General features: G+C 39.5%; 1 pseudogene; it reads right to left on the bottom strand.

Moving 5' to 3' along the window:
* Window positions 1–6,404: 6,404 nt before the first annotated feature.
* Window positions 6,405–6,504, bottom strand: LOC141597859 (small nucleolar RNA R71; annotated as a pseudogene).
* Window positions 6,505–7,833: the final 1,329 nt, after the last annotated feature.

A 7,833-nucleotide genomic window follows, 5' to 3' on the forward strand; every position in this document is an offset into this window, starting at 1 on the left:
AAATGACTCAAAACAGAGGTCACTAGATCGAGTACAGCCTACTCGATCTAGTAGGTGAAGGTTAGAAGCACGTATAATAAATTACCAGGGCTACTAGATCGAGTAAGGGGTACTCGATCGAGTAACAAGAGGTGCACTCGATCGAGTAAGGGCTACTCGATCGAGTACCAAGAGGTGCACTCAATCGAGTAAGGGTTACACGATCGAGTACCCTACGCAGTTCTCAACACTGTCCAATTTTCGTAAAACGGTCATATCTCACTCGTTTCTTGGTCATTTTGGGCGTGTGACCTATCGCTAGAATCATCAAAAAACAAGCTATCACCTCCAATTGAAATCACATTAAAATCATATATAAATCTCAAGTTATAAAAGTTTAAAAACAACTTCGTTGTAATCGGACAACATGACTATTTGATTTTTACTTCCAAACAACTTAAATAACAACAAAGTAAACAAAAACAACTCAATGCTCATAAAACCAGTATCCCTAACCACATGTTACTATCTTCAAAAGCCAAGCAACAACATCCATCATACACATATATTATTCAACTTGTTAATCATGTATTACCCACATGCTTTTATTCTATTACTTTTCGCAACAATATATATATATATATATAGGAATGGGATAATGTGAGGATACACTATCTTTTTGAGGATTGAGGATTTCGTTGCAATACAAGAGGTTCTTCAACACAATATCACATGTTATTCGATAAAATATCACAAAAAAAAAAAAAAAAAAAAAACACCTCTGCAAAAAAAATAAAAAATTATATTTTTTTAAAAAAAAAAAATTGGCAAAGGTCAGATTTTTCGTGATATTGTATTGAAGAACCTGTGATATTGTATTCAATAATCCTCAATCCTCAAATATTTAGGAGTTCTCACCGGATTCCGACTCATATATATATATATATATATATATATATATATATATATCAAACACAAACATTCTATTCACATGTTACTATAATACCACATTGTAAACCAACTATCATGCAACATGCTTATTCACAACACTTTATCATATATCCACTTCATCTTCTTTCACCACAATCCCCATTCCACCACAATCATTTTCCAACATTTTCATACAACACGTCATCCAACATACGCAATAGAACATTAGTAAACACATAGCAATCCCATGACCCCCCATAGTGACCGGTTCAAAGTTGTAGGACGAGTTCACGACTATAGGACATCTTTCAAGTCTTTGCATTAGCTCCTAACAAATCTACCTGGGTTCATTTAATTTAACTCCCTAAATTCATTGGGTTCATTAGTTACAGGTTTCAAAATTATCGCTCTGATACCACTTTGTAACACCCACATACACCAAGTGCCTTACTAGGACCACCTAATGCGTGAGAATGCTACCATCTCGGTTACCCGAGGCAATGTATATCAAATAGACCATAAAGAAACATACTTAAATACGTGAAATAGTTTAAGTGATTACAATTCCAAAACCAAACTGTAAAAGCAATACAAAGGTTCTCAAAAACTAAATAACTGAAAAGTAAACTAAGTTTATGACACAGCGGAAGACTCTAAGACATGTGATGACTCCATCCCAGCTATCCATCACGCAAGCCATCTAATACCTGCTCAATACCTGCTCACCATCCCCGAATGGATCACCACAGTGTCAAAACATTTAAACGGGGTTAGTTACTGATTACACAAAACACAATATATAACATACAACACACACATTTCCCAAACTCCGTCACAACTCCACACACCTGAATACACACTAAAGTGTGTAGTCCTGCCAGAATACCCATCGCAATAGATATTCCTCACCGCCAGTGGGGGACTGCAGCCGTGCCCACCTAATCTCCGCTCATCTCATCCAAGCGATAACCCATGTTCATTAATGTTTAGATCCCCTTTTGTGGCGAGTTCCATAGAGGGTGAATCAAGGGCGTGAAGCCACTCTCGCAAGTGACTCCACTCAGCCGAGGACGCACCTCAAGAACCATAGACAATTACACAATCAATCATGCAACAACAACTCCAACACAAAACCAACATGTTATAGATCAATAATAAACACAACCACCACCAACAATTATATAACCAATAACCGAGTAGGGAAACCCTACCTGGAAAAGCAATCACCAAGATCGTCACAATAGCGAATCAGCAAAGTTCCTCTACGAAATCACCTCTTATCAAATATACAATCATACAATCACCATCTAGTATCAAAATACTCCAAAAACCCCCAAATTACCTAAATAGGGTTTTAAACAAAATCAACGAAAAGGCATAAAAACTATACAAGGATCTTACCCATGATACGACGAACTCAACGGCGTAAAGAACACGATGATCCGACGACCCTAGCCTTTGGGATTTGATAGCAACGCGAAGATGAAAGTAACGTAACTTGCTTTTCTTTTGAGAGGTTTTAGAAAAGATAAAAGTGATAAAAGAAACTGACGGAAGGCTTCAAATATCAATCACGCGTTACTAACAAAATCCAGCTAAAATAACTCGCAGAACAGACTTACTCGATCGAGTAAGTCACATACTCGATCGAGTGACCCTTACTCGATCGAGTGCCACCCTTACTCGATCGAGTACCCATCAGCAGTACACTGTTTCGGTAACCAAACTCACTTACTCGACGTAGTAAGCCCCACTCAATAGAGTACCCAAAAGCATAGAAAACCATAGTATTACAAACGCAGCATTTGCTGCGCCTCTTCCCCAAGCCACATTCTTGTTGCGCCTCTTCTCTAACCTATTTCGCAACGACTCTTTCCTTCAATTCGCTATAAATTCATTATTGGTGGGCCCAAGCCCTATATTTTCCCACTTTTGGATATTTCTTCTAGTGCTACGCGTATTTTTACTCTGTATATTTCCTACGGGTGTAGTTTTTCACCCAGTCAGTCTACATTTTCCCCAGCGGTGTAATAATTTATTCCCCAGCGAGAGTTCTTTGCCGCTATACAGCCCGTATATTTCTCAAAGCAGGATTATGTTTTCGACGGTTCTCAGAAAGACCCACCTTCGACTAAATTAATTATTATCGGCAGTTCTAGGAAAGCCCTGCCTTTTCTCAGCGGTTCTCAGAAAGTCTCGCCCTTCTACAAAGTCAAGTTCCTTCAGTAGTTCTCAAAAATCCCTGCCTTTTCTCAGCGGTTTTCAGAAAGTCTCGCCTTCTGCAAAGTCAGATTTTAACAGTGTTTCCTCAGCGGTTCTCGGAAAGTCCTGCCTCTTCTATTAAGCGGTTCTCAGAAAGTCCTTCCTTCTACCCAAATTGTTTATTATTTCAACGGTTCTCATAAAGTCCTACCTTTGCCCCACAGTTCTCATAAAGTCCTGCCTCTGTCCTAGCAGTTTCTTCCAACGTCCGGCTGACCTTCATATGATTCCCCACGAAATTCCAGTTCGCCCACAGCTCAGGTATGACTTCTTCTTATGTCTGGCGAGCTTCCTCACGTAGTGTAACGGACTTCTAATGACCCTCCCTAGAAGTTGACAGACTGTAAAATGTTCCCGACGACAGGTCCTTGGCTCAGTCCCCTTGAGCCGCCTCGCGTTGCCATAGTCTTCAGGTTGTAATCTTCGATTGCCTGAGGGCTATACTTTGACTTTTGCCTTGTTCAAGCCTCCGTCAAAGTGGGGGCTCTGTAGACACCTCGTTTCTGCACCTCCCGCCAACCACCCAGTGATGATTAGACCGCATATTTAATCACGCAGAGCGATTTATGACATTTTGTAAGTTCGTCGATACGTGATATCTCAAACAGTCGAGTCAACCTCATGGTGGTCATCTACGCACCGATACGGTCATTTTGACAATAATTAGAGTACATTTGGACTCTGGGTCAAAAACCGCTTGCATTTTCTAAAACCATCTTAAAACCGAGTCACAATATTCTAGACTTTTCTAGAGTATTATTCCTAAATTCTATCTTTCATCATAGAAATATCTTCTTTGCGGAATAAGGAAGCATACATCTTCCCTTGATCCAAATTAAAAACCGCGAAAATCATTCTTGCCCACCAAAGAGAAAACTGATGTGACATATTTGTGCACATTTAGTCCCCGAACTAGCATCGTTCCTATGCTTTCTAGTTCTATTTAGGGTCATTTCTTATCTTTAGTTCCCTACTTTGCATATTCTTTGAAGTTTTGTGTCCTTAGTAGGAGAGGATTGCTAACCTTGCACTTATGGAGTAAAGTAAAGCTAAATGGATTGCATATAATGACCAAGCATCAAAGAGGAGACCATTACTAAAGGCCTAAGTAAATAAATGAAGTAGAAATGGGAAATGATGAAGAGCCCCACGACCTACCCATGATCCCCACGGATCCTTGCGCAGTCAAAGAAGAAGAAGAAGAGTTGAGCAAAAGATCCGGGCGTCTCAAGCATTGATCCGGGCGTCTCAAGCATTGATCCGGGCGTCTTAGCCCTCAATCCGAGCGTCCTGAGCTCAGGTCGGGCGTCTCAGGGCTCTATCCGAGTGTGTCAACCTCAGGTCGAGCGGATCCTTGGACAGACCAAGTTTCCTTCATTCCACAATCCAGGCGGCTCTCTCTAGGACTTGCAAACCACTAATCATATTCTTAGGGACTTAATCGTCATTTATTTAAGCCCTTAGTTACCCTATTAATTGTTCTTAGTATAAATACCCCATTGTTTGAGGGGATTAAATAAGATGTTTTGCTAGTTAGAATTTTGCATTAATCAAGTTTATCAAGTTGTAATCTCTTAATCCAATATTAATCAAACCTCAAATTCTTCTTTAATCCTTCAAGTGTTCTTAGTTTTAATTGGGTAATTTGATGATTATTTGGGTTTATTGAAGACTTGAAAACTCTTCATCATTCATCAAGTGTTCTTCTATTATTCTTAGCTTATTATTTGGATCATCCTCAATTTGGTATAATCCTTTTACCCTTGCTTATTTATTTACTCATTCACCATGTTTAACTTTGCTAATATGATTGACACCTTCATTAGCATGTTTACCATAGTCATGAGTGAGTAGTCACCTAGCTAGGGTTAATGGGGGATTAGGGGAACTATAACATGGGGGTAGATCCATACTTAATCTAATATGTTATCATATAATTGCTTGCTTGTTGTAGTGTTCACCTATGCACATATTCTGCTTGATGAAATTCTAGACTATGAAACCTTGCATTTTTTACCCATCTCTTATCTTTTCAATAAAACTTGTAAGATATTAACTAACTCGACTTGTACAGTCTAGACGACTCGGCTCCGGGACGCAAATCTTCCTATGAACCGTAAGACATAAACTAACTCGGTTCCTCTACAACAATAATTGCTTGCAACTATGAAAACTTGTTTGTATGATCACCGCCATGAATCCCCTATGAAACCATGACACCCTAATGCTTTAATATATTGTTTACAAACCCCAACTTTACTTGCTTGATTTACTCTCGTTTTATTACATTTCATTGTTATAGTAGTGTAGATTGTTACCTCATATCTCAACCCAATTTTTGACACCCTAAGACATAGCTTTCTACAACCGATAACTTAATTCAGTACCCATCCTTTGGGATCCGACCTTTACTTACTAATCTGCTAAGAGTAGTTTGTTTAGTTATAAATATTGTTTTGGTCGGTTGACTTAGACGACAAAGTTTCGAACCGCACCAAAAATGGCGTCATTGACGGGGACGGTGTTCAATTGAATTATTGTCTTTTGTTGTTTTTAGTTGTGTCTTTCTTAACCTTGGGGAAGTCAAGCTCCTCAAGGTAGTTTTAATTGTTTTCTAGTTGTTTGCTTTTTGCATGTATATAAGATCACAAGGTAGACCTATACCTATTGATCCCGAAATTGAAAGAACCTTGACCAATGTTAGAAGAACCGCTAGAGGGGCTTCAACAAGTTTTGGTATTGGAGAACTTGTGGATATCGTTGTTATCCAATCGGATAGTATTGTGTTTACCAACCCTTTTGCAAGAGAAGGAGAGGAGAACCCAATTCAAAACCAACCACAAAATCAACCCACAATGCCTAAATTTTCATCTCATTCTGTACCTACCGAGGAGAACCTACCAAATGGTACTCCAACACCACCTCACTTAACCAGTAATTTCATTGCCAAATCCGCATCCATACAACTAGTTGAGAGAAGTAAATTTGGAGGGATGCCTAGTGAAGATCCTCATCTACATATGGAGACTTTTTGTGACTATTGTGATGCTATCTCTCAAACCGGAGTAACCCAAGATCAAATTCGATGGGTATTGTTTCCTTTTTCCTTGATCGGTACCGCAAAGCAATGGTTGAAGAGCCTAGACAAAGCTACCCTTGGTATTGATTCATGGGAGAAGTTAGCACTTGCCTTCTATAACAAGTTCTATCCTCCGGAGAAGACTAACATGTTGAAGCCCAAATCACCGGGTTCAAGCAAAGGTATGAGGAATCATTATATGAAGCATAGGAGAGATTTAAGGATACTTGTCGTTCTTGTCCACACCATGGACTTAGTGAGTGGTTCCTTGTTCAATAGTTTTGGAATGGCTTATATGAAAACTCACGAAATGTGCTTAATATGGGCTCCAATGGGAGGTTCACCGAGGTTGATGACAACCAAACATGGGCCAAAATCGAAGAGATGGCGGTTCATAATTCCCAATATCGTAGGTCTCGAAAGTCCACTAGAGGAGGAAAGCATGAGGTAGATTCCATCACACAATTGGGTGCTCAACTAAGTGCTCACATCGACACCATCGACTTGAAGTTTGAGAAGGCTATGGCTAATCTTGATGAAGCTTCCAAATCACCCAAACAACATGTCAATGCTATGATGGCATCATCCTCAATCCCAAATGAAGTATGTGAAAGTTGTGGAACCTTGGGACATGATCAAAACGAATGTAGGGGAACAAATGAACAAGTGAATGATTTCCGAGCATACAAGAATGGCATCCCTTACTCTAACTACTATAATGAGAATACCAAATTCCATCCAAACCTTTCATACAAGAGCCAAAAAGTCCAAAACCCTCAACCCACATATACACCACCTCCAATAAAAAATCCTATTCAAAGACCATACTACAATTAACCCAATGACCAAGCCTTTGATGTCCAAAAAGTGGTCCTCCAAATGCAAAAGAGCCAACAATATTTCATTGCTTAAATGCAAAGGGATAGGCAAGCCAAAGAAACCACCATCAACAATATCCTTTCTCACACCAAAATGTTGGAGACTCAATTGTCTCAATTAGCATCTTCTAGCTCCCAAAGACAAAAGGGACAATTACCTCCTCAAGGTAATCCTCCCACAAGACGTGAGACTATCAATGTTATCCACTTGAGGAGTGGTACTAGATATGAGGAAACAAGGATGCAAATTGAAGAAGGAATTGTTAAGGAGAATGACAAGCAAAGTGATGGATTGAGCCACTAAGGATAAATCATAAGGTGGTAGAGACAACAACCAATGACTCATCAAAGAAGAGAAATGAAGAGAAGGCTAAGGAAATCGAGAAAGAGCCTATTGTGAATAGACTTCCATTCCCAAGTCGCCAAGCTAAGCCTAAGTTTGATGAGCAACTAGGAAAGTTCATGGAGATTGTGAAGAACTTAGAGGTTTCTATACCATTCACGGAGCTAATCCATCATGTTCCGGCCTATGCAAAGTACATGAAAGATATCCTTACCAAGAAGAAGTCCATCCGAAAATTGGAAACCATTGCCTTTACTAAAGTGAGTAGTGCAATTCTACAAGGGAATTCACCTCCAAAGCTCAAAGATCCGTGGAGTTTCTCCATTCCGTGTACCATTGGTGATACCACAATCAACAAGGCA

Source organism: Silene latifolia, chromosome 8, assembly GCF_048544455.1.
Source record: "Silene latifolia isolate original U9 population chromosome 8, ASM4854445v1, whole genome shotgun sequence".
In the NCBI taxonomy this organism is placed as follows: Eukaryota; Viridiplantae; Streptophyta; class Magnoliopsida; order Caryophyllales; family Caryophyllaceae; genus Silene; species Silene latifolia.